Raw genomic sequence first — 25,662 nt, forward strand, 5'->3', positions numbered from 1 at the left:
TGAAACAAAATTAAATCAACAGGCAAGGAGAATGATTATACAATCATGGTAGATGATATAGATATGAGAATGTTATATAACAATTGGATAAGCTGTTGGGTAAGTTTCAAAGAAAAATATAGGAAAGAGGTTTTAGAATGCCAAAAGGTTAAAAGATCACAGGATAAAAGCAAGTACAAGGATCTTAGTCTGCAAGCATTTAAAGGCTTAATAGGTAATAAAGAAGGAATTGTGAAAAAAAGAAAAAAGATATATGAAATGAATCATGAACAAATTAAACATTATCATTTAAACAGAGATATTTTTACAAGGAAGAAAGACGAAGTGGCACCGTACCTAAATAAAATGGCAAAATAAAATAGGAGAGTAATAAGAGCGCTAAGAAATGAAGAAGGAAAGATAGTGAATGCACAGAAAGAAATAATGAATGTAATTAAAAACATATTATGAAAAAAATTTTTGAACGTAAAACAAATATAGGACATAAATAGCATTTAAAGAAATTAACTGAAGAAGATAATGAAGTAATAGAAAAAAAAGATTTCAATGGAAGAATTATCGAAAGTCTTGAAGACAAATGTAGAATCAGCTACAGGACTGGATAGTGGTGAAAAACGCCAGGCTGACACCAATATGAAAACCAACTCTGCTTTTATTTACTAAAACGCACAAAATCAACTGCTAAATGGCAGGACTTCTTCAGAAATTCAGCGTTCCATTGTGTTCAGACCTTTTATAAACTTTCAAACCTATTGGCGCCAAAATCCACTATACAGTTTCTAAACATTTAAAGCTATATTACTTATATAAATTTATTCTGGCACCTATCAACTTTAACTTTAAAAAAATCATCACAGGACTGGATAGTGTTGCACATTTAATGTATAAGGATATGTTCGATTGGCAAAAATATTTCTTAGAGGTACTAAAGGAATGGTTAGAAAAAGGAATTGAAGATAAAAGTATATGCATGTGAGCAATTAAATTTATATGGAAAAAAAGTGACGAAATAGATATTAAAAATTGGAGACCAATAATGTTGAATAATGTAGATTATAAGATATTCATGAAAATAATACAGAAAAGAATAGAAAGCAAAATATAAAAGTTAATGAATGAGACAGTATTTGATGTAAAAGGAAAAGGGAATCAGGAACTTTTGATGATAATAAGGGAAGTGGTAGATGATGTGATAAATAGAAATGCAAACCTTAGAATCTTGATAGGAGATGTTAGCAAAGTATTTGATAAGATACATCATGATACATTATGAGAGATTTTAAAAGAATATAATGTAAATAAGAAAATAATTAACATATTTGCTTCAGTGTATAGGAAGAAGAAAGTGAGATTAATCATAAATGGGTGGTTATGTGAGGAGACAGAAATAAGAAGTGGTATAAGAGAGGGGTGTCCATCAAGTAGTTTCTTATTTGCTTTAATTATGAATTCAGTTGTTAATGAAATAAAGTTAACTTTGACGGGTGCTGAATGCTGTACTGTAGAAGGGATTCAAGAGCCAGTAATGTTTTCTTTTGCGGATGACATAGTATTAATTATGAAAAATGAAGAATGGATGAAAATAGCTATTGGAAATCTCATTCAAGAATTAAAGGTGATTGGTGTGAGTATTAATAAGGAAAAGAGTAAAGAACTAGGATCTCTAGATAAAATAGAAGGGATGCAGTTCAATAAAGAATAGATATAAATTGTAGGCATAAACTTTGGTAAGGAACAGCAGGGATGTACACAGTGGAAGAATATAATTGATAAGATAAGAAATATCTTTATATTTTGTAGAACATATAAATTGACATTTAGAAAAAAAAAACATATTTAATCAATTTGGATATATCGGGTAAAATTGTATATTTAGCAGGTATGTTTACAATACCAAGAGAATATGGAAAAATATATAATGTCAGTAGTATTTTTATCTACATGGGGGATCAAGATTAAATCCAGTCATAAGAGGAATACAATATGTTAAGGAAAACAGGAAGGAGATTGTGGTTAATTCATCCAACCATGCATATGGCATCATTGGATTTATATAAAGTTTTGTCATGGTTAAAGGAAAAAGATGATAGAATGATAAGTGTAATGAAGGAAAATGTAACTTTTACAGGCGTATGGGAATAGGTTAAATATTTAAAAAGGGAAAGGAGACCTAGTACATAAATGAAAATATATCAAGAGAAAATGTTATTTTGGAAAGTTATTATGGATAACATAGAAAAATAGAAGGGGATTGTATAAAAGTGTAATGAATAAGTACTATTATGTATTTCCATTGAAACATTTGGAAACAAAAATAAATAAATAACTAATTAAATAAATAAAAGCGAGATTAGAAAGATATGAGAGATATTTAGTATGTAGTGATTTTTTTGTGGAGAGTAATGATAAATAAGTTACCAGCAAAGACAAATATGCTATATAAAAATAGAAGAAAGAATTTGCAGTTATTGTAGTAAGACAGAGACTACAGAACATGTTTTGAAATGTGAAAGAGTAAAGAAATTATGGCAAGAAATATGTGAAAAAGGAATAATAAAAGGTTTGGAAAGTATACAATATATAAATATGGACATGATAGAATATGGATATTATGGTAAAAAACAAGGCAATGATAATTTAGATAAATTGTTTTGTATAGTATGAACTGTGCGGAATGAAATAATAAATGAGATAAAATATAATGGTAAATGGATATTATCAGACATTTTGTGAAAAAAATATGATTTTGGTTGTGGAAAAAGAGTGGGGAAATCAACAAAGTAAAGAAAAAAGGTTAATGCACTGAAAATGTCTTACCAATAAGTTAATAAATGTAAATAATTATAAATAATTGTAAAAAAGTTGTATATGTTTTATATATAATGTATATTATGGATTTTAATAAAGGACCCTTACTATTTTTAACAGGTGCAGAAGGATCTTTTACATCCTCCTGAGCAATCACCAATTCAAGCAGATATAGCCTCAGTTTAGCATCTCATTTGAAGGAAGACACACTCAGGAGTGCAGCCCTCCCCATGCTGAACTGCAGTGTCAGGAATCCATCTACCTCTTGTGGGAATAGAACCCACAACCTTCTGCACCAATGAAACTTGTTGCTCCACAGACACTGCTTTTTAACAACTTTAGAAAATTTGAATGATTTTAGAGTGAGCCTATGGACGTGAAGTGACAACTTTTAAACCAATAGCAGTATCATGTGACAGTTGTATTTAACTCATGCATATGAAGCCCAGAGATGAAGAAAGCAATGTGTTCTTCTAACTACATACCGATGACCATGAACAAATGCTTTGTGTACAGTATCATGTGGGATAATACTACTGATTTCTTTGTAAGGTTTGATTGTATGTCATCATTTTCTTATATCTTAACAGAGCTTGTGTTTTCTGCTTCTAAGAGTGTTCATCAAAATTTTCCCTCCTGCAAGCCAAAATGTCATCCTTTTCATTTAGAACAGGCAATTTGGCAAAATATATAGAAGCTTTCTCTAGCTGAACTGTACTCATATGGCATACATTTCCAAATGTTTGTGAAATTTTTAATTGCTATAGCGTATTTTAAATGTCAGTGATGTCACAGATGTGTATGAGTCACTAAAACACTGTTTTCTGGAATTTGCTACTTGTATTATTTTGAAAATGGGAAGGGTACACACATAGAAAACTTAGAAAGTATGTTACAAGGGTAAGGAATGGTAATAGAATTCAACAGAATTTCCAATAACCTTTGGAATATTTAGATTTAGCACAAAGGGACTTTAGTGAAACCTATGAATTCTGTTAAAGCAGAACACTGTACGTTGCATTCATTCTTGGGTAAAAGTTGTTACACTTGCTTCTGCCATATTGCTGTTACAGTCAGATCAAAACTGTGTTGAATGTTTGTGGGAGAGATACATGCTGGAATTCCCCTCTTGCTGAGACACAGGCTTGCAATGACATGAGAAGAGAGGTTATGAAAGGTTCTGAATATGAATGTACTCTGCTTAAATTTATGAAATCAGTAGCATATAACCTTAAATTATGATACTATTATATGTTACTTCATTATGATCTAGAGTATAATTAGCTAAGGGTTTACTTCTTTCTATGTGCCACATTAAATTTATTAACTATTGTTTATATCTATTTTGTTCAAAAGTTCTATATATGATATGTCCTCTTTATGCTTATGATCACTGGGAGTATATTTAATAATTTTGTTCATCCACATAGAAAATGAAAAAAATGAAATTTCCTCTCAATGCATTTCTGAACTCTGTGCATGCAGTTGATTGCAGTAAGTGGCAATCATAGTATAATGAATATTCCATCTATATTTGCCCTGTCTACACTGTCTACAGAAACTGCACTCTTTCAACATTCCTTCATAGCTGTGCTTTCTACAAGGTCAGCTAAAGAAACTATTCAGTTGTTTTCTGCCATTTGAGATTTTTGAAAATGGTAATAATCTGTGTTTCTATGCTGTTTTAGGATGTCCACAGTACACCCAGTGGAAGAGTTTAATACAGCGGTAATGGAAAGACATAATGCTTGGATCTCTGGACTTCAGATGTAGAATTGGATGTTTATCTTTATTCAACTTATAATACGCTAAAGGACAAACCTTTTTTAAATAAAAAAGTGTTTACTGAATGATGGACATCAGATATCATAAGTAGCTTATCATCTCCATAAATCAATTAAAGTTTAAGTGCCTAAAATAAATATGATTTATAGCTGCTTCCCTCAGGATAGCACTTTAAAGGTTAATGGCAAGGATAAATAAAGAAGTGGATAAGGAACATTTCTGATGCAGCTTTCCATATATACTTATAATTTCTGAAGATGAGCTATTGTTTATTTGAAAGTAAAAATTGAAGAAAACAAATAAGGATAGAATAACAATACTAAAGTTACTGAGTAAACCTAACTCCTGCAACATTAGAAAGATAAACTCCCTGTCTAAACTGTCAAATGCCTTATAAGTATTTGTGGGTACAAAAACGACCACAGTCAAAAATTTAAAAGAGTTACTGTAAATGTAGAATAAAACAAACTGAAGACTATGATTTGCCAAATTCATATCCTTTGAAGAAATGAAGCCAAACAGACATAGGCTAATTGTGCATGGAAGGTGCTACAAAACATAATTATTCACTACTGTGTGTGATCATATAGACAGAAATCAAAAGTGAGGTTAGATGATAGTTAACAATTTTGGGATGCTTGTCAGGTTTAGGAACTAAAACTGTGATCACAAAACTGAAGTATGTGTCAGGACTACCATCTAAGTTAAGTGAATGAAACAGTTTTAAACAGATGAGATTGCAAGGCTGAAAAATTGAAAGCAAATCTCAAAACTCATTTTGTAAAATATTTGGTCCTGGGACATTAGTACTTGGAAGATTTTGTATGATATGAGAAATAGCTCTGAATTCAATATAAGCTTTTGAAATACATGAGATTTAGACATTTTTGCTTCCATGAAGAAGTTTTGGTTCAGCATGTGCACTACATTATCATTAATGTTGGTATCTACAAATACATTTTGGAAGATAAGTTCCATTTCATTTGGATTTGAAATTATCTTACTATTATGGAAGAAGGCTTCCATGTTGTTATGGTCCCAGATTTTAGGCAAAACAGATGCAAATAATGTTTCATTCCATTCAGCAAGTAACTATACACTTTGTCTATAAAGTAGACATGAGTTTAACTTTAACTCCTTCCTGCAAGATATTTCATATTTGTCTTTCAATGGTGGTCCTCTGTCCTGCATATTTATTGACTTTGATACATTTCAGCAAATACCTTTTCTCTTTAATTTGTTTCAATAATGTTTTAAAAAGATGGTCTATGACACCATATAACATTTAAAAGTTGTCCATTGTTTTGAAAAATTAACCCACCAATTATATAAACAGTATGTTGAAATTTTTCCCCTAATCTATCTTGTGTATAACTGGAAAAATACAATTACCAATTTTGTGAAATCAGTGTGATGAATTATTCATTTTTTTTAGAAATGGTAAATGATCTGACCTTCCAACATTTAATGACTATACTGCTGTCAAGAGACATGACTGATGAAGAAATATATAAAAAAACACTTTTCATGAAAGTGTTTTATTTTTAACATCTAGGCGAATATAGTTCATCAGATGAATACTTATGTTCTTATCAGATGAATACAGAGACCCATATTTTTAAAACAAATTTGTAGTAGTCAGATATTCTTTCTGGCTGATAAACTGACAATATGAAGGACTTCAGAAGAAAGGGGATCTAATGTCAATATAATTTATTGGGTATTAAATTTTACAAATGCTTGCTCAAAAACATGTAAAAATCATTTAAAACCTACAAAGGGGTATATACAGAAGCAATCAAGAAATAGGAGTGCAAATAAAAAAAATAGCTGTTTGGCCTGGCTGATTCTGAAAAACTTCAGTTATATGTACTACCAATGCATATTTACCAGAATACAAAAGTTTATGTCTGTTTGATTACAAGGAAGTAACTGCAGTTGAAATATGGTGAATCAATGCAATTTTTTTAGCTTTTTAGGACTTTGTCTTATGTGATAACTGGAGAGAAGCCAGTTTTAGGTATATTTTTTTAAACAAGAACATTTTTATTGAATTGTCACTTATAACATAGGCAATCATATGTTTATATAAATGAAAATAAGCCATATTACCATATTTTAAGTTGCAAACATTATACGTCACACATAATCTTCTATACAATTATTGTCAATCAAATATTGCATAGCTCATTCAGTTTCTGCCTTCCCTTAAACCTCATTCCTTCTCTAAAACATTATTCTGCATGCATTGTTCCCAGAATCCCCATTTGTAATTTGCTCCTAACTTTTTTAAAGATCCGACTTCCAGTTCTTTTATCTCTGTTACTATATTTATTACTTATTACTTCCAGTATGGCTGGTTTAGACTTTGATTTCCATTTTCTAGTAATTGCTTGTTTTGGCAAACACCTGAATTAGACTCAGCAAGGCCTTACTATGTTGTGACAATTCTGACTATGTGCCTCAGCTCAAAAAATAATTTCCTTAATTATACCAATTTGCTCACTCAGTATTTCTGACAGAGTAGTCTGCATGGGAATTTTTAAAGTCTGCCAACTCATTACACTCCAAAAGAAATCTGTTCCCAATTATCTCTTTCTTCTATATCACATCTCCAACATTTGCAATCTACCTGAGGAAAAATTATTTGGAGTCTGCCTGAGGTATAAAAATACCTATGCAAATACATCCAAACAAAAGTCCTAAATCTTATCGAATTTATATTTGGGAGCCATACATATAGCCTCCCATTTTTTTCTTTGTGAATTCCTTATTCAATCTCTCTCTCTTCCCAATCCTTTCTAACATCTTCTGATAGATTTCTACAGTTGTCATGCAATATTTTGTATGTTGTACTAATTGTCTCTTTTATCAGCAGCTTCTATTCTAGATTCTACTAAAAACTCTACCAGTGGTGGTCTTTCAGATCCCCCTATTCTGTTCACTTAGCCTATACTCTGATATTAGTGCTTGATATGGAAGGCAATCTCTAACCTGCAGCCCATTCTAACCTCTTCCCATTCTATTACCTTTTCCTTTCTAATTATTCGCTCCTAATACCTTGGTTCATTTTCCAGTTTTCTCCAGTAAATTCCAACCCCCTCTTATCTATTCTCTGTACTCCTAATTGCAGCCATCCCTATCAGCATAATCTCCTTTCTCCATTCCCATGTAGGCTTAGTTCTTAGAATACTTTCAGCTACTTTTGTATTGGAAATATCAACTTATCCCACTTGACTACTGATCTCTTCCCCATCAAGATAAAATCCTTCAACTCTTTATTGAGTGTTATCCACAATTTCTCCTCTGGTTAATAAAAATATGCCTGACCTGTGTATAAAACTAAATGGCTTAAAACATTTCACTGTTTGTATCTTGCTATCCATATCCATAAAACATAGCTTCCAATTTCTCAGTTTTTATATTATCTTTTGTTTAGCCTCCTCCCACATATCCTTAGCTGCCATAACAGAATCCTTTTAACCCAGACTCCTAAGTACTTAATTTCATGTTCCCATAAATATGGGTATTCCTGAACCAATTTGTGTGTGAGTACATAGTTTACAGCTATTGTCTTTGTTTTATCTTCATTAATTTTGATCCTGAAAAGACTTGAAACTGTCTCAGAATGTTCCACAACACTGAAATGTCCATTTCTGGTTTTATCAGATACAAAATAATATCATCTGCAAATAAAGCTGACTTTTCTTTATTACCATGCCAAGTATATCCTTAAATTTCTGAGTACCTTATTTTATTTGTCAGTGGTTCTAAATACAATGCAAATAACAAATGGGAAGGAGGACACCCCTGCCTGGTTCCTCTGTTCAAACAGACTTATCAGAGAACCCCACACTTTAATTTTCACCTCCAATACCTCATCTATCCTTCTAATTAACCTTATTAGTGTGTCAAGAAATGCAAATGCTTCCATTACCCTACTCATAGACTCCAGCTTACTCTGTCAAAAGCTTTCTGTGTATCAAAAGCATCAGCAACACTGGTATTTTCCTACATTTTGCTTCCCCAGATCATCATTGTTCTATTAATGTTGTCAAATGGTTGCCTCCCCTCCACAAAACCACATTGATCCATATCTATCAATTTTGGCACCACCTTTGCCATTATTTTAGCCGTTATAGACATAAACATTTTACAGTCATGGTTTAGAATTTAAATGGGCCTGTATGAAGCTGGACCTGATGTGTCTTTATTATCTTTTGGTATTACAGCCAGCACAGCTTTCTTCCAGCACGTTGGTGCTTCTCCTCCTTTTAAAGTGCTGTTAAACAAAACCTTCCAGATCGTTATCACTTTCTTCCCTCCTAATTTCCAAACTTCCACAGGAACACCACCTCTTCCTGGAGACTTTCCTGTAGATTGGTCATAAATCAACATTTTTATCTCATCTCCTCCTATCCTGTTAATAATTGAGCCTCATCTACCTCTAACCTTGGCATAGTTAATCCTTCCATAAACATTTCCATTTGTACTTTGTCTTGATTTCTACATTTCTCTGCTTCATACAGATTTTCACAAACTTTCATAAATATTTCTAATACCTCTACATGATCTCTCGGTATTTCCTTGTTATAGGCCTCCTAAGCTTGGCAGCAACCCTTTCTACTTTCTGTTGCCTGAGCCATTGTACTAAAAGCTTTTGTGTTCTAGAGTTATTATCAAAAACAGTTGCTTAACAGCAATCTTTGTAAACTCATGCATATTATCACAGTATTCCCTTATTTTCACTTTAGCACTATGCAGCTGCACCTTTTCTTGTTCTGTGAGGTTCACCTATTCTGCAATACTTTAACCTTTGTTGGTTCCTCTAAATAATAATTCTTGTTTCTTAACCATATCTCTATTTGCTTATTTATACTCAATTTTTAAATACCACTTCCATTTATCTCACTCAGTGGCTATATTTTCTGAAGAAATTTCTATCTTCCCTAATAATTCCCGAATAATTTCCATGGCCCATTCCTTAAATTTCCCTCTGTTTAACAGATATTTGCATACATGCCAGTGTCTCATTTTTATTTCTTACTCTGTATTTTTATTTTAGTTATTATTATTGCATAATCTGAATAGTTATTGGATGCATATCAAAACTTTCACTTAAATATATATGTTCCTGTGAAATATAACTTCTGTGTAGCCTATCCCAGTTTTTGTACACCGGGGAAAATATATAAATTATTCTCTCTGAACTCCTGCTACTAAATTAATATCTTCATACAAAATATTTTCATAAATGTCTTCAGAAATCTACCTTCTTTTGGTTATATTTTTGCTTCTATGTCCTCCAGATACAGCCTCACTTTTGCAAATCAAATTCCAGTCCCCACCTATAAGTAATATTCCCTGAATTTTGTTAACCTTCATTGTAGTAGTTTTAGGTGGAATATAAGTATTTGCCAGCATACTCCTCCTCCCTTGCCAGTAGCACCTTACTACCACAAATCTACCATTACTATCTTTATGTTTATCATGTTGATCACTGCTGCAGAAGCATTAGCAATATGGGTAATATCCTGCCAAGGATATAATGACCAGCCAGCTTCCAAAGCTTCAGGGTACTTCCATGTGCACAAAATGTTAAGCAGCTTGAGCTGAGCTGGCTAAAAGACAAGTCTGGGTGCAAAGGCCTTCAGAGCTGTACTGCTGCTGAAGAGTACTTTCCTCTGAGGCATTTGAGGAATGAGGGTCAGCTTGTGCTTTCCTTTGTTGGGCAGTAATTTCCTTTTCCATTTTCTTAAATTTATTGATGTTTTATTACTTTTCTCTTCAGGAAAGTTATTTTAAAGCTAGGAGTATTGCATTTTAATGCATTTTAATAGACTGTATTAACTTTCTCAAGATTGGATTGTAACTTGCTTTTAAATGGAGCACTCATTTTTTTCTGTCAGTTTAGACGTAGTACTAACTGAAAGCATATTTTCTGTGGAAATATTGTGCTTATTTTTCCTTGGTTGGGCTAGCATATTTTTTAAAAGTATTTTTTGCTGTGTTTTTTTCTGTCAAAAAAGTAATTTTTGTGGACTGGTAGTTTTACTGGTATTTGCTACTTGTCTTCCTGGGAAAGAGGCACCATTTTCAGCTTAACCATGGAACAGACAGCCAGTTCCACAGTTGATCCTTTTTCCAACCACAAAAAGAAAAAGTTAAGAAAACAGCCTTTGCCACCACAGCAGGCTAGCAATTTGTCTCAAACACAGGTGGGTAATTCTGCTGGGTCCATTTGTTGTACCTCAGACCACTCAATTTTTTTCCCGGATCCCTCTTGTGTGTTCCTATACCAACTACGGACAGGAGGTTAGCCACATGCTATGCATCTGTTGGAGTCCCCTCAGTGGGCAAGGGAGAACCACTCTTGTTGGTCCTGAGAGAGGGACCAGGGAAGGTTTCCCTGTTGTGCCAGAATGTTGTGCCTATCTCAGGGGAAGCAGCTGCTGACAATAGTGACACAGTTGGTCCCATTTTTCCAGTCAAAAAGAAACAGAAAACCAAGCATGTATCTACTCCTCAAATTTCTTTAGACAGGAGTAGTTTACTGTGTCTGGCTTAGGGTTTAATTCAGGCTATGGATCCTTCTTGTAGAGTAGTTTCTGGCAAAAGAAGAGATTCCTCTTTTTCTGAAGAAATTCAAGATTCTGAATCCGGACAAGAATATGCAGGAATGGATTCAGAGTTTTTTTCCTTCCCGATGAGAGTTCAGTTTCTGATTCTCTCTGTGGGGTTCCTTTTCTCTGAGACTATTGCTAGAATATGCTAATGTTTTCAATGGGAAAACACAGAGTTTTTTTCAGTCCCTCAGAAAACACTATGATTTGTTACAGAAGGATTTTTCATAACCTACAACTATTCTGCTTGTTCTATCACCTTTAGAGGATGTGTGTGTATAACTGCATGCAGTGTTGCTGTTAGTCAGCCAGATGCCCTAAAAAGGCAGACAGGATGTGTAAAATTCCTCAGTCTTTTAAATTTTTGTACACTTTCCCAAACCTGACCCAGCAGCTTTAACACTAGTTGACTCCTCTCCTACTAAGCACTTAGTTAATTTCAATCCTACTCTTTCTGATAAGGATTGCAAAATTATTGATAGTTATGGGAAAAAGCGTATACTTCTGCAACTTTGTTTTTTCAGAATTTTGAATTGTCAGGTTCATACGTTAAAGTTTGTTCTGACAAATTGTGAAGGTGTAAAGAATGTTTTATTTGCAGTTTCTTTTTATTTATTTATTTATTTAACATTTGTTTACCAGGAAAGTCCGACTTGGAACAAAACCAATTTTCAGTGGAGGCCTGGGGAGAAATGCTCCAGACTTTGTGAGGAAAAATCTACTTTAGATAACTTAGTTTTTTTCTTTTGCACAGGTCACCCACTACTCATTCTTTTCAATGTGTGTATGACTCTGTTGATACTTCTTCCAGGTCTATGGCCACTGATACTGTTTTATGGAGGTTTGCATGGCTGCATTCTCAAAACCTTACAAATTATGTTAAAAATTACCTTTTAAACTCTCCATTGGAAAGAGGTTTAGTGTTTGGCCCCTCTACTGCAGAGGTGATCAAAAAGTAAGATGAAAGGGGCAAGCTGATCCATGGAATCTGTAAGATTTTTCAGCTCTCCTTTCCCAAATATTCTAAGTGATTTTCTTTCTCCTCCTCCATTTTTGGCAGTAAAACAGAATAAACAGTGTCAACCGAATTCAGGTAAGCAGGTGTTTAAGAAGGAATCACAAGGGAGTTCCAAAAAGAATTCTCTAACCTCTCAAAACTAAGGACAGTCTCATATGTTTGAATGACTATTCAAGAGACCTTGTGACCCACTCCCACCCTGGCTCCCTTTTTCTTCAGGAAAGTCTTAATCTCAAATTTTCTCTTTGGCAACAGATTGCTTTGGACAAATGGGCTCTTAATTTCATTCATCACGGTTATGGATAACAAGTGGGAGGAAATCCTTTCTTTCCAGAGGGTCATTCCTCCAGATCAGACTCTTTTTTTTCCACCTGTTATTCATCACATGCTGTCCCGAAGGACTGATAGAGTCAGTTCCTTCTTCCCAAGTTGGGAAGGATTTTTATTCAAGGAAGTTCCTGGTGCCAAAGAAAGAAAAAGCTTGGAGCCCAGATCTGAATGTTTCTTTCCTGAACCTGTTTGTGGTAGTGCCCTAATTCAAAATGATGTAACTTTACAGCCTGTTACCTCTTCTTCCTCTTTCAAATTTACTGGTAACACTAGATTTATAAGATCACAACCATATTCATCCAGACTTCAGATGTTTCTTAAGGTTTTGTATGCCTGGATCACAACCAGTTCCCTACTTTAAACTTTGACTATCTACTGCACCAAGAGTGTTCATAAAGTGCCTAGCTCCACTCATTGCAGGCCACAGGGTATCCATGTTCTTCCATATTTAGATGACTTGATTATCTTTGCAGAGTCTTTTTCAAAGTGTGGGTGAGAGATCTCTTACACAAACTGGGATTCCAAGAGAGCAGCCAAAAGTCTTTCTTGACTCCCTCACTCAGGATTGTGTTCCAGTTATGTCAACTAGACACCTAATTAAAAAAAAAAACTTTTCTTCCACAGGAAAAGAGATCCTTATTTAGATCTGTTTCTAAGGTTTTTCACTCAGACTTCAGTCTCAGTGAGAGAATACCTCAGCATTTTGGGTTGCATGTCATCTTTGATTCTTATGATACCCTTGAAAAGACTTCACATGAGAAAGATGCAGTGGTATCTGAAATATCTTTGGTCCCAGCATCAACACCCTTTCTTTTTTCAAATCCCAGTGCTATGGTTTGTCAGAAGAGAAATCTTTTGGTGGAGACAACAGATATGTTTAAATCCAGGTCTCCCCTTCTCCCTCCCTGCATCAAAGCAGTCACTACATACACTTCAAACTTTACTTGGGGAGCAGTTTCAGTAGGGATAAAAATGCAGAGTTGTGTTACACCAAGGACAGATGCAAGCACATAAATATCTAGTAGATACTTGCCCTGATGAAGTATAGTCTTTTCAGGGCTCAGCCTCCTTCTTCCTGCTGGCAAGAAAGCTCTGAAGGGATTTGCACCCAAACCTATCCTTTAGTCTACAAAACTCAAGCTGCTTGACACTTTGGGCAAGTGGAAGGTGCTCTCAAGCTTTTCAAAGCTGGACAGCTGTTACATCATTGGCAGAATGTAACCCACATTACTAAGGTTACTGCATCAGTGATCATTAAAATATCTACTGTTAAGATACGTTCATCTTATACAATTGTATTTTTCCTCTTCTATCACTATTGGAGTTCCGCTAGCAATTAGGGCACTCTCACTTTTCCTTTGTCTCTGATATTTTGCTGAATATTCATCCTGAAATCCTTTCTTTATCAAATTCATATGTTAAGTTCTTTCCACATGTGCCTCCTGTAGCACTGCTATTTGCACTTTCTTAATGTATTTCTATACTCTTACCTTTTTGCCTATACCTGTGAGGTCATTCACATTTCAAAATAATATGTTTAGTATAGCCATTATAATAAGAAATTATTATTCCTACCTATTATGTATTACAGCCTTTGTGTTACATGCACCCATGAATGTTTGGCAGGTTGATCTCTTATACATGTTTTTTCTTGTCATCTCCATTTGAACCTATGTCACATTTTACAAGACTTTTTGTTTTAATGAAAACCCCTGAACAGAAAACCAAACAAACCCCCAGAATACCTCCTGTAACCTAGTAGCTTAAAACAAACACACAAAACTATGTAAATATTCAAATAATGAAGTTTAACTCTCCTGATAGGAACAATTGTCCCAAACTGACAGCTGCACACATAGATATAACTTAACCTAACATTAAGGTTATCCAGGCTAAGATGCATATTATACCCCGAGCTCTTACTAATGCTAACTGCTGTCTGTTTTTTTTTATTATCTTCGTTTCCCTCCAAAATATAAAAAAACAGCTTATATAATTTCAGAAAACAACCTTTAGCCTTAAAACATGTTATGGCGTTTACTGCTTCCCTTATAGTCATCTTGTCTCCATGGAAACACAAGTACCAAATGTACATCCCTACTAACCTCTGTACTTACACTGATTATTTATTTGCCAAAGGAAAACTTTTAATTACTTTCAGTATCATGTTATTTACTTGCATGCACAAAAACTTTTTATTAGACTAAGTCAAAGGCCTTAATACAGACATTCACCTATGCAAATGTAAGAGAGAACATATCACTCTACATAAGTTAAAACCTGTGCACTTTTAGACCCCATCCTGCACTTCAAATTAAAGATTACAGCATATTAACTTAAAAATGCTTTTGTTCAGACTTTCTTTCCTTTTGATATTATTATGCTGACACCTTTTAAAACTATAAAATAAGAAAAAAGACACTTGTTTACTTTAGTATCTTTATCACATACAACAAAAACTGAAAATACTTTATTTTAAAAACATAACAATTTGTATAATGAAATGTCCCATACAACTACTGTTAAGAATAAAAATTGTTTTACTTACAGTTACGTTCCATTTTTTCCTCCTTCCCCTCAATGTCCTTCCAAACATTTATGACCTGAAGCAGGGCATATGTGTTTCAGCCCCCCACAAGTTTAACAAAGTCAACAAAAGTCCAATCGTTCCACTATTTCTTGTAAAGTCATATTTCACAAATGTGATTGATGCTTTATAATCTCACATGTATTTACTAATTTAAGTGTTCCTGGTCTTCTTCCTGTTTATCTCCATCTCCCAAACCCAGGCTCTGGTTCAAGTCCAAGGTACTACCAATACTTTTAGTCAGATCCTGTGCTGTTTCCTGTCCCTCAAACATTTTCCTGTGGAACAATGGAAAATGTTTCACTGGCAGTCTCTCTCTAAGCTTTATTATCAGAAGAATGAGATGCAGAGCCCCCTTCTGTTTCATGGCTCACTTTTTGTTGGACAAACTTTTGTATTTCCACCTTGGCCTGTTCTGCATCAAAAAATGTCTTTGATCAGAAGTGAATTCAGTAGTAGGAACTCAGATAGAATTTACATATTATTCTCCAAAGTACAATAACTGGGCTAGACTAGACAGAAATTTTATTTCACAGAAGCATGTGCATTTAACTGAAAAACACACATCCAATAATTATTTCAGATCATGTGCCAATAATTAATAAGCTAAACTAGTGGAAGGTTGGCATAATGATTAAGATGTTTACCTTATAGACACAAGGTGCATGGTCTGATTCTCACATATGAAAAATGCAGGGGAATGAAGTAAAGATGGGATACTTGTGCTTCCCCTCTTACCTGTTACAGAGAGATGAATTTAAAGAATGGGTAGTGGAAATTATTCAGGAGTTATTAGGAAAGATAGAAAGTACTCTGGAAGTTGTAGCTAGTGAGTGGGATAAAAATTAAAGTTTAAACATAGGGACATAATAAAAGAAAAAGAGATATGGTTAAGAAGTAAAGAAGTAACATGAATTATTTAGAGCAGCTGACAAAGGTTAAAGTATTAAAGAATAAAGAGAATCTCACAGAACAAGAAGAGGTGCAATTGTAGAGTGCTAAAAAGAGAAAATAAGGGAGTGCCTGAATAATATGCATGAGTTTAGAAAGATTGCTGTTAAGCAACTATTTTTTGATAATAACTCCAGAGCACAAAAACATTTGGCACAATGATTAGGCAACAAAAAGTGCAAAGAAAAATAACCAGAGATCCTATAGCAGTATTACAGATATCTCAGAAAATGTATAAAAATTTGTATAAAGCAGAGAAGTGGGGAAATGAACAAAAACTACAAATGGAAATATTTATGGAAGATTTAAACATGCCAGAGTTAGAGGTAGATGAAGCTCATCAATTTATGGTTAAGACAGAAGGAGATGAGATAAAAATGATGATGTATATCCAATCTATAGGAACATTTCGTGGAATAGATGGTATTCCAGTGAAGGTGTGGAAGCTAGGAGGGAAGGAAGTGATAAAGATCTGGAAGGTTTTATTTAACAATATATTAAAAGGAGGGGAAATGACAACATCCAGAAAAAATCTGTGGTGGCTGTAATACCTCAAGACAGTAAAGACCCATCAGATTCAGCTTCATATAGGCTCATTTCAATTTTAAAACATGATTATACAGTGTTTATGTCTATAATGGCCAAAGTAATGGCAAAGGTGTTGCCAAAATTGATAGATATGGATCAGTGTGGATTTGTGGAGGGGATGCAAACATTTGACAACATTAACAGAACAATGATTATCCAGAGGAAAGTAGAATGTAAGAAAACACCACTATTGTTGGAGGGTCTTGATGCAAAGAAAGCATTCAATAACATAATCATGGAGGATATTTAAGGATCAGAGGCAAATATCAAAGTGTGAGGGTTCTTCTCTGATATGTTGTGCCTGAATAGAGGAACCAGGCAGGGATGTCCTCTTTCAACTTTGTTATTTTTTATTATATTTAGAACCATTGGGAAAGAAAATAAGGGACTCGGAAATTCAAGGATATAATTGGTGAGGTATTCAAGAAAAGTGGACTTTTTCTGCAGATGATAATATTTTGTACCTGACAGAACCAGAAAATGATATATCAGTGTTGTGGAACATTCTGAGACAGTTAATTTTTTAAAGGATATAAAATTAATGAAGATAAAACAAAGGCAACAGCTGTAAACTATGTATCCACACATGAATTAGTTCAGCAATACCCATATTTATGGGGCCACATTAAAATTAAGTATTTGGAAGTATGGGTTAAAAGGATTTTGTTATAGCAACTAAAGATATGTGGGAAGAAACTAAAACGATAATATAAAAAACTGAGAAACTGGACCAGCGTTCCTATGGAGAGGGATAGCAAAATACAAGTAGTAAAAATATTTTTAGCCCCTTTAGCTTTATACACAGGTTAGGCATATTTTATCAACTACAGGAGAAGTTGGGGATATTAATTAATAAAGAGTTGAAGGATTTTATCTACATGGGGAAGAGGGCAAGAGTCAAGTGAGATAAGCTGATCCCTCAAACAGTACAATGAGTTTTAGGATTACCTGATTTGAAGGAATATTTTAGAGCTACACAGTTAAGGCTCTTATACTTAACATAAGTAGAAAGCTACAATTCAAAGTAGAAATGAATGATGATAAAATGGGGGCAATTCAAGAAATAAGGAAAGAGTGGAGTTTTGGATGCAGATCTTCAAGGAGAGTAACAACAGTCATACAGAATATTATATTCGTAAAGTAGCAGAAAGTATACTAAGAACTAAACCAACATGGGAATTGAGAAAGGAGATTCTACCAATAGGGATGACTCCAATTAGGGGTAAAGAGAATAGACAAGAGGGTGCTGGAATTTACTGGAGGAAGCTGGCAAAATGAACCATAGTATTGGGAACAAATAATTACAGAAGAAAGGTAACAGAATGGGAAGAGGCCACAAAGATATTTAAACCGCAGACCAGAGATTCCCTTCCCTATCAGGGATTGATATCAAAGTATATGCAAAGAGAAAGAGAGAGTGTTATCCTAAATGAAAGACCTGCACTGGGTTGAGTTTTTAGTTGAATTTAGAAGAAAAGCTGCTGTTAAAAAAAAGAATAATTTGTAGGGAATATAAAATATTGCAGAATACCTATAGGAATCAATCAGAGGTCATACAGGAATGGGAAGAAACAGTGGGAGGACATATGTATGGCTCCTAAATATGCAACAAAATCTAGAAGATTTAGGATTTTTGCCTGGAAGTGTTTGCATAGGTAATTTTATTCCCAAGCAGACTGAATTACTTTTTCACTGTCTCAATTCTTTTTATTATTTTCTGTGTAGTGTGTTCCTACAGTTCCCTGGATATTTGGTGCATGTCATATTTCAAACAGATAGCCTGCTGACCATTTACCTTTGGATTATCTGACACAGCCATGCCAAGATTCCCTATTTATTATAAGTTATATTTTATCATTTCACATTATGCACTTTATTCTTAATCTTGTTGTAATTATTGCACTGAGTCTATGTTCCTACATATCTGGCAATTCCACCTAACCTTGTGAGAGTTTATTTCATCTCATTGCCCCTCATCCCAACCCATCCGATTCCATCTCATCCCATGCCATCCCATCCTATCCCATGCCATGTCATTGCTCTATTAACTCTGAAGTAGCATTTTGTGCTTTCACAAAAAAAAAAAAAAAAAAAACATAGACTGTTCTCTCTACATCCGCTGCAATGTCACCAATGTAGACATCTCTTCAAATGCAAAAAACAGAAGAAGTATAATTCATTTTCTGAGTGATAATGAGGATAGCATTATTTACCTAAAACTAGGTTAGCTCTTTATCTTAGGTAGCTATCCAGTCATAAAAAGTAAATACATATATTTATATTTTCTGCTATTGTCAATATTTTGGACAGTACTTAAACAGGAGAAAATGAGAACTATACGTATTTTGCACACAGTTGTTTGGGAGTAGGCCTTATGGTCAGATGACTTGGTAAAAGTTGTACTATTACACTAGACGGTATGCAACTAAAGTGGCAAATGTATTTAGGCATGACAAGCATAAAATTAATTTCAGACGCATGATTCTGAATGTGTTGTAGAGTCTCCCACTAATCCCAATAAATTGAACATTACAGACTTTATTTCCACTTACCTGGGAATTCTAGTCTGCAGTTTTACTTCTCTTTGCTGCTGACTATATTTTGGCTAATTACTCTCTTTTCGGTCTTCTATCCTCTGATGGTCTTTAGGTGCAAAATATTGCTCATCTGTTTGGAAACAAGAATTTTCTGACATGAGAACACTGGCTGTATTTTAACACCTTTCTGTATTTAACCATGCAATACGTGCTTCTGTACTAATTTTAGTTTCATGTGGGTAAACATAAATTAACATGTTGGCTGTTGACATAAATTAACATGTGCCTAAATAAATTTTCACAAGTCATATTAATGTCTTACTGAGTTTTTGTCATCTTGTGTCATTTTGTTGTATTTTCAGCAATAAGCCAAGTCATCATTTTACAACAGTAACCAAAACAGCAGTGCTCCATTACTGACAAGTGTGGCACCAGTAAGAGACAGGAAATCAACAGCCAAAAACAACAGCAGGTGGAGGCATTTGTACTGGCCAAAGCTGCACTGCAATATTTAGAGTTAATAAGTTTCCAGGCATGGACTGACTGTGTCTGCATTTTTTATACAGTGGTTCTGCTAACAGCTTTGTGCAGTAACATGGTATGGCAAACCAATGTGCTTAGTGATGTATGACAGAAAGGGTACATCAAGCTGAATGGATGACTCAGTTAAGTTTGAGGCATATGGAGCATTAAACTAGCCTGGTGTAATATTTAGACACTCAGATCCAAGACTCATTTGTGGTGTTAAATGATACGCAAGGCAGGACTGAATGTCAGTAGCTCTCAACAACTTAAGCCATCTAGCTCACCCTTTCTTTAAGTATATATAATAAAAATAGAGGGAGATTGTTCTTAGTGTAAGGCCCACCACTGGAATTTGTAATTTATTGACATGCTGACTCTGTTGACTATAGCAGCATAGGTAAAATAGGCAGATACCATCATATTCTACTGTCTTGGGAATCATCATAAAGGGGGTACACCGACACCCATTCTGTTTATAAAGGTGAGCCTTCTGAGTGAGTCATGATTATAGAGGAAGGAGCACAGCAAGGTCAAGAATTACATGAAAATACTGAGGATATGGTAAATATAGAACACAGGTAAGTACTAGGCTAGCTGCTCATGTAAACCATTTAAAGCCTAGCCAATTTCCCTTCCAAAGGTGAGAATCAAACTCTGCATCTTGTGTCTGTGAGGTTAACACTTTAACCATTATACCAACCTCCCAACCCTAGCCCAATAAGGCTAGCTTTTGTGATAATTTGCATTTTACCAGGGGACTGAGAGAGTTTGGACATACCATACAGGCAGAGCTGAATCATTGTCAAATAGGGCCATTGGCAGGGTAATGGATTGGGCACCCCTCAGCCAGACCAATATCTCATTACTTGGCTGTCGCTCCACAATTACCATACACTGCTCAAACCTGTTAGTGAGCAAACTATTTATTTTTTTGTACTTTTATAATGATCACATACATTTGAATTTAATTTTAAACTATTTTAAACTTTACTGCAGAATCACTGATAGCCATTTGCTAAAACAAAAGAGTCTCACACTGAAAACAGACTAACATGAGCAAAGGTGAACTTTTTCCTTGAAACTCACATTTATTGAAGTGCATCTGGAGTCTCATTAAACTAAAAGACGTGTGCTGGGACTCATAATCAAATAGCACATAGTGAAGTACTAATTAGTATATATGTGAATGATACAGGAATTCAAAAGACAAATGTGCAATATATTTGCCAACAGCTTGACAGAGCACACTAGCTGTAAATGTCCATTTCAGGGGTAGCCAAGGAGTACTGTCAGGTGAAGTGACTTGGTTAGAGTCACACAGTAAACAAATGAAAGCTGAGGAAATCAAACCCTGCACTGTAAAAGCAGCTCATAATCTTATTCATCTGTACTAAGTACCAGACAGACAGACTGCTGTAGCCCAAGACAGTGCATTTCCCATCTATATGCCTGAAACAAACAAGGTTAATTAAAAACATATTCAGTTAAAATATTAACATTAGGCTCATAGACTTCACACTGTCTAGTTTTTACACAGCCAAAGAATAAAGACACTATCAACAGTTGAAAAACAAGGATGTAAAGGAAGGAACTGATTGTGGTAAATAGGAACATCATCATATGAGCCATGTTCTGTAGGCATTATCCTTGGTCTCCTTGCTTTGTGTGTGTGTGTGTGTGTGTGTGTGTGTGTGTGTGTGTGTGTGTGTGTGTGTGTGTGTGTGTGTGTGTGTATGTGTGTGTGTCTCTACTGTAGGTTGCAGGAATCGGGTATTTACAGACACACACACACACACACACACACACACACACACACACACACACACACACACACACACACACACACACACAGCAGTTACAGCCACTCACATGAGTGTACACCTCAGATATCTGCTTGAGAATAAGGGAATACACAATATCATAAATAATGGGACAGAAATGTATCTTAGCTCACTGCTGTCAAAACCATACTGTGAAACCCATTGCAACCTCCCCTCAGTCCTCTCAACTTCTTAGCTGAAATCAGAAAAAGAAGCCAAAAGTCATGAACAGATTTTAAATATTCTGCTAGAATAAACAACTTTGCATTATCAGGTATTTTCTAAAGGATCATGACTCTGAAACTTATACTTGTCATTGCAATATACACCAATTTGCTGCAAAGCCACAAATTTACAAGGAATGGACAAAAATACCTTTTAGCTTCTTTGCTTACAAATTCTGGATAAAACCATAAATAATGTGGGACCAGCACCAAAATTTTAAATATCTTTTGCTAAACAAGTAAACACTGTACAAAGTGTCCCTTTTCAGCGATGACTCAGAAGCACTGTCAGAGTGATTTGCACAAAGGCACAAAGTAGGCAAATAGAGGTAGAAGTATTCAAACCATGTACTTTTGACTACAGGAAGCAGTTTGTTAACGGCTCAGAGCCTTAAGTTCCAGATAACTCTAACGAACATGAAATGCATTTTTTAACAACTATGAAAATTCTAATGATTAACATTAATGACTGACTGTTATCCTCAGTGATTTATCAGAAAATGAAGTTAAGGAAGGTTTGGCAGTTAGTGCAGTAGGTTAAACTCTAAGCTCTCAATGAGCTGCTTCCTGTAGTCAAGGTACAGGGTTTGACTCTTTCTAGCTCTATTTGCCTACTGCGTGACTCTGAGTAAGTCAGCTAACTAGACGGTGTTCTTGGGAATTGACAAAGTAAAAATAGAGTATGGCCTTGGTGAATAAGTTGTTTCAGCAATAAACACCACTTACCCTACATCTAAATCTATCCTATTAGCTTCTCTAAATGCCCGAAGCATAGTTAACAAAATCCCCAATTGTCATGCCTGGCTTCACCACAACAAGCCTGACATCCTAGCTATTTCAGAAACCTGGTTAAAACCTCATATAAAAGATGCTGAAATACTACCACTAAACTACTCCATCATCAGAAAAGACCGGGTACAGAAAAAAGGTGGGGGAGTAGCTCTACTTTACTCATTCTCCCTATCCATTACTCCCTACAACAAACCCATTCCACAATTCTCCAATGCAGAATTAGTTCTAGCTCTTTTGTCTTTAAATAAACACAAACACATTTGCATAGCGTCACTTTACATCCCCCCTGGAGACAATATCTCAGTACTTGAAGATATACTATCCTGGCTTTCTACCAACATCAGCAATGAAACTATTATCATGGGAGACACCAATATTAATTGGTCTTCCATTCATTCACCTACACACCGCCTAAACATCAACCTTTATAAGTACTCTCAGCTCATCAACCTCCCTACTAGGCCCTCTAAAGACTTCTCCAGTGGAAGTACCCTAGACTGGATCTTAGTCTCTCACCCTCACAACTACAATGATAGTGGAACTCTTCCTAATTCCCTCAGTGACCACCTTCCCATTTACACCAGACGTCTTCCATCTCCATTACAAGTTACCCATAACTACATCAGTACTCGCTATCTAAAGAAATTCAACACAATAGCCTTCTCTGACTCCCTAAAATCAATAAACTGGAACCCCCTAAAAACTCTACCCCTAGATAATGCTGTTGAACACTTCAATACAACTTTCCTAAAACTGCTAGATAGTTTTGCCCCATAAAACCAAAAGAATAAGTAACAAAATCACCCCCTGGCTAACAAAAAACACAAAAACCACTATGCGACTCAGAGACAAAACATGGTCTCGTTACCAAAGAAACAAAACTCCTACCACCTTTAATGAATTCAAAACACTTCGCAATAGAGTTAAAAAGCTTATCACAATTGATAAACAGAATTATTTCTCCTTACTACAAAACAACCACAAAACCAATCCACAAAAATTCTGGAAAGGCATCACTACCCTCCTGAAACCTGGCTCAACAGAAAACCCAAGCCCAGACCCAAATGCACAAGATATAGATCTGGCTACCCAATTCAATTCATTTTTCATAGACTCTATTTCCAAGCTAACCTCATCCTTCTCTAATAACACCTCACCCCCTACCTCTGCATCTTCCCTATCATCACCCCCTTCATCTCCAGCCTCCCAACTCCCATCATTCTCCCTAAAACCCATTCCTACTTCTACCATAAGAAAACTCCTCCAAAAGCTAAAACCATGCTCCAATGACCCCGATAACATTCCATCATCCTTCCTCAACATAGCTGCCGAAGCCATTGCCTTCCCCATCAGCATCCTAATCAACCGGTCTATCCAAGAAGGTCTTGTACCCAAACTCTGGAAAAGGGCTTTCATCATTCCCCTGCACAAAGGAGGCAATAATAACAATATTACTAACTTTCGTCCCATCGCCATCCTCTCTCCTATATCAAAACTCCTAGAGAAATGTATCCATCTTCAACTCCTTCCCTATCTCTTAGATAACAGCTTACTAACTTCCACACAACATGGATTCAGACCAGGTCACAGTACCATGACTGCCCTCCTTTCCTTCCTGGAAACTGTAAATAAAGACAGAGATTCTGGCTCCACTGTATCTACCCTCTTTCTTGACCTGTCTAAGGCCTTTGATACTATCTCTCACAACCTTCTCCTTACTAAACTATCTAACCTAAACCTATCCCCTTCCTCTCTCAATTGGTTCACCAGCTATCTCTCTAACAGACAACAAGCTGTCAAGTGGAAAAAGCCATCTCCACTTTCCTTAACACACCCACTGGTGTCCCCCAAGGATCCATCTTGGGCCCTCTCCTTTTCAATATATTCATAAACGATTTTTTCCATTCAATTCCCCATGCTAAACTTATTCAATATGCAGATGATTCTACAATTATCTGTGCAGCCAGATCCATCCCCACTCTTTTACATCTAACTCAAGATGCCTTCTCTACCACAGAACAGTGGATGAAGGACAATCATCTAGCACTCAATGCATCAAAAACCAAACTTATGGTATTTACCCCCTCATAAACCACAACCTTTGATAGTACACTATTCTCCATCACTAGCCAGAATAATACACCTCTCAAACTAGTATCTGAAACCAAACTACTAGGAGTCCAGATTGATGACCAGCTTAGATTCAAAAGCCACCTACTACTAAACATAAAAAAAAACCACCAAAAACTCGGCATGCTGTACCGTAACAATCAATTCCTCACTACATCTACAAAGATCACTCTTGCTACTACATTTCTCATCCCCTCTCTCCTGTATGGTGCCCCTCTCCTAACAAACCTACAATCATCTCTCAAAAGTAAACTGTCCTCCTGTTATAATAAGATTGCCAAATTTGCCACCAGCCACAAATCATCTACCCATCACTGTACATCTCTGCACAAACTCAATTGGCTAGAGCTTCCTCACTATCTCTCATATACTCAGCTCACTTTTGCTCACAAACAAATTTTTCAACCCTCACTCTGTCCCTCTCTCAACTCTACCTTTAAAATGCACATGCCACAAAGACTCCTAAGATCTAATAACCAAAACCTAATAGAACTATACAAACCCCTTCACTCTCCAAGACAAAACCTCCTATCCTATGCCCTGGCACGCATATGGAACTCACTTCCTCCCTCTATCCGTACCACCACCAACCTCCCTGCCTTTAAAAAATCACTACACTCACATTTAACATCCTCATGGGAATGCTCCTGCACCCACCCCTCATAGCCTATTCCCCACCTCTTACAAACAACTATATCATATATTACAAGACACCAATTTAGCCAACTGTAATAACATCTTATCATTTGACAATCCCTACAATTCCACTCATGGAACTATATATTTACACAACAGCAATGCTTGCTCCTATTCAGAACTTAACCTAAGGATCTTTATTTCATCTACTTATATCTTAATTTTCCTACAAAATAAAACCCATAACTTATCACTGTAACTGCTTAACCTTTGTTTTCTCTGTAACCCACAAATGACTTAGATTTTAA

At 35.3% G+C, this 25,662-nt stretch overlaps 1 long non-coding RNA gene across 1 annotated transcript in view; it reads right to left on the bottom strand.

Moving 5' to 3' along the window:
* Positions 1-25,662, bottom strand: part of LOC122791638 — a 319,878-nt gene that overhangs the window by 145,698 nt on the left and 148,518 nt on the right. Inside the window, exon 2 of the long non-coding RNA XR_006363180.1 lies at positions 19,243-19,357. This is a non-coding gene — a long non-coding RNA (uncharacterized LOC122791638). The remainder of the gene's footprint in view (positions 1-19,242; positions 19,358-25,662) is intronic.

Source organism: Protopterus annectens, chromosome 1.part2 (genome assembly GCF_019279795.1).
Source record: "Protopterus annectens isolate FY-2018-M chromosome 1.part2, PAN1.0, whole genome shotgun sequence".
Lineage (NCBI taxonomy): Eukaryota > Metazoa > Chordata > Ceratodontiformes > Protopteridae > Protopterus > Protopterus annectens.